Source organism: Panthera uncia, chromosome B4 (genome assembly GCF_023721935.1).
Source record: "Panthera uncia isolate 11264 chromosome B4, Puncia_PCG_1.0, whole genome shotgun sequence".
Taxonomy (NCBI): Eukaryota; Metazoa; Chordata; class Mammalia; order Carnivora; family Felidae; genus Panthera; species Panthera uncia.
Genome location: NC_064809.1, coordinates 43,200,569 through 43,203,630, shown reverse-complemented (window position 1 = coordinate 43,203,630; position 3,062 = coordinate 43,200,569).

The window sequence follows — 3,062 nt, the reverse complement described above, 5'->3', positions numbered from 1 at the left end:
TTTTTGTATTTCTGTTCTCTTTTATGACCGTGTGAGGATATTGTAGTTAATGTGCAGGGTGGCACTACCGTTTTTATCAGTTTTGTGGTTGTTTTCTTTTTTCAGATATTGACTTTTTGTAGGTTAAAAAAAAAATCCTTTAATCACATCCTTGAATTGTTAAAGAGGTTTCATGTAGATGTAGTCTGGTTTTTTTGTTTTTGTTTTTTCCATTTTTATTCATTTAATGATCAAGGTTCCTAGTTAGAGAGCTCCCTCTTCTGTCCGCTCTGTGCTTTTCTGTGCAGTTTCCTTTTTGGATGTCCACGTGCAAGGTGCGGTGGGGAGGGGCAGGCAAAGACAGGTCTTTTTTCTTTCTCCTTTCTTCGGGATCCTTAAATCCTCAGAATTCTTCTTCTTCTTCTTTTTTACTTTCAGTCACATCTCTAAGAGGCATCGCCTCTTCTTTATTTTCTTTCTCTCAACAGGAAAAAAAAAAGTGTTTTTCCAAGTTTCTCACATGTCTTACGTTCCAAACCCCTTATGAACGACCAAGTCCCAAACTACGTGAAGTGCCCTGGAATTTATGAGTGCAGTTTAATCTTCCTGGATTGATGGTGTCTGTGCTTCATCGACATCTTCTGTTGTCTTTTTCATAGAATATTTTAAGGACGAATCCCCTGGGCGCTGCACCATTTGCATTAAGTAGTAGGCTGGAGAAAGAGCCCTGTTAAATTTCTTTTCTCTACGTACAGCTGATTTGAAAGTGGTGGTGCTCTGAACCATCCGATGCTGAAAGGGCATGGGTCTTGCGTGGTTGCATTGGCTTTTCTTATTGATTTTATGTATCTGTGGGAGGGATGGGGGTGTTTGAAATCAGGCAGTGTCCTTGCAGTATGAAACTGGAGGCTTAGCCAGTGTGTTTATGAAACCACCCTTTCTTTTAGATCCTTCCTCTAAAATGCACCTCATATTCTCATCCAGTAACAGCCTGCACGGAGACTCCTACGTTTTCAGTGAATAAGCAATTCTAAAATGTTAACCTGAAGTCACTAAGTTCTCCATGTACGCATTGGCTCTCTCGCGGTAACTCTGTGTCATTTATTTAATGTTTTTGTCTGTTTTGTTTCTATTTTTTAGAGAGAGAGTGCATGTGTGAGGGTGGGGGAGGGGCAGAGAGAGAGAGAAAGAGAGACAAAGAATCCGAAACAGGCTCCAGGCTCTGAGCTGTCAGCACAGAGCCCAACGTGGGGCTCGAACTCACGAGCCATGAGCTCGAACTCACAAGCCGTGAGATCATGACCTGAGCGGAGGTCAGCCGATCAACCGAGTGAGCCCCCCGGGCGCCCCTGCAACATAGGCTTTGTAGGAGCTAGAAGCATCTCGAAGAATATTGTTCAGAAAACCTCAGCAGGTAATTAGAGAATATTAAAAGCCCTAGCTAGTGCGATAAGACGCTGTTTTATGGCACTGTTTACAATGGCAATCCCTCTCCCAGTCATGAGATGGATCCAGCCGTAATTCTTACACTCACACAGGGTGATATTTGTGTCCATTTAAATCCAGTTAAACTGCATTTGAGTGTAATTCAAATCTGATTTAGATATGTTAGAGATAGAGTGAATTAATCTCTATTTTATATCACTTAAGGCCATGTATATGTGTGTATATATATATATATATAATGCATGTAAATTATAAATCTATAATATGCTTATTTTTATTTATACTTCTAGGGGAAAAAATTACCACATGACATCAGTAAGATGGCAAAATAGGAAATCCCAGACCCTACTTCCAACCACAAACACACCAATTCAATAACAATTCACAGGCAAAATCCCTTTGTGAGAAATTCTAAAACTGAGAGGTTTCATGCAGCCTGGGTGAATGCAAAACTACCCACTTGGAAGCCAGCAGGAAAAACTGAGACGCCCTCTTGTCATAATGTTTACCCCTGGTTCAAATCTATTCAATCAGGAGGAAACTCCCAGTTCTCAGCTTTCCCTGTGGAGGGAGGGGGTAGACTGAGTGTCTAAATGCCCTAACTTTTCCCGGGGCCACCCAAATGACCGGATTCTGTCTAGCCTATTTCAGAGTGCTGATGACACCCAGTATAATCCAGCCTCAGTGAGAACAGTGACGGTAGGGTAGCCTGGCAGTCATCATCATCTCCTTTTTCTAACATGTTTCTCATGTCCCTGTAAGCCTTCAGTAGAAGCCTTCAGTCTTTCTAGACCTTTCAGCTTCTATCCACTGCCATGGTTCAAGCACTCAGCTTATTTTTTTCTTTATGGTAGTTCCTCTCTTCTGAGTGCCAAAATCTGAATCATCTATTGCCATGTAATACATTATCCCAACACTTTGTAGCTTAGAAATAAACAGGTATTATATCACACAATTTCTGAGGGTTAGGAATCTTTGAACAACCCAGAAGAATGAATCTGGCTCATGGTGTCTCGTGAGGTTTCCATCAAGAGGCTGGCTGGGCCTGTGTCCTCTGAAGGCTTGTCTAGGGCTGGAGAGTCAGAGGCTGTTAAAGAAGAGGTCTCATTACTTGCAGTTGGACTTCACTTGCTTGCTGGCTGTCCATAAGAGGCTTCAGTTCCTTGTCATATGGTCCTATCAGCAGAGTTTCTCATCATACAGTAGCTGGCTTCCCCCAGATCAAGTGATAGGGGAGAGAGAAGAGAAGAAGCCATACTATCTTATATGATCTAGCCTTAGAAGTGGCATATTTTCATTTCTGCTGTATTCCATTGATGACCCAGATCAACCCTGGTACAGTGTAGAAGGAAATTATGTAAAAGTAGGTACACCAGAAGCTGAGTATCACTGGCAGATACCTGGTAGTTTGGCTAACACACATACTTTATGGATTTTCACCTTTTAAAATGAACGCATAATATCAGACACAACTGTTTTCTTTAAGTTTATTCATTTTACTCTGAGAGAGAGAGTGCACAAGTGTGGGCAGGGAAGAAAGAGAGGGAGAAAAAGAGAGAGAGAGAGAATCCCAAGCAGGCTCTGCACTGTCAGCACAGAGCCCCATGTGAGGCTTGAACTCACAAACAGTGAGATCA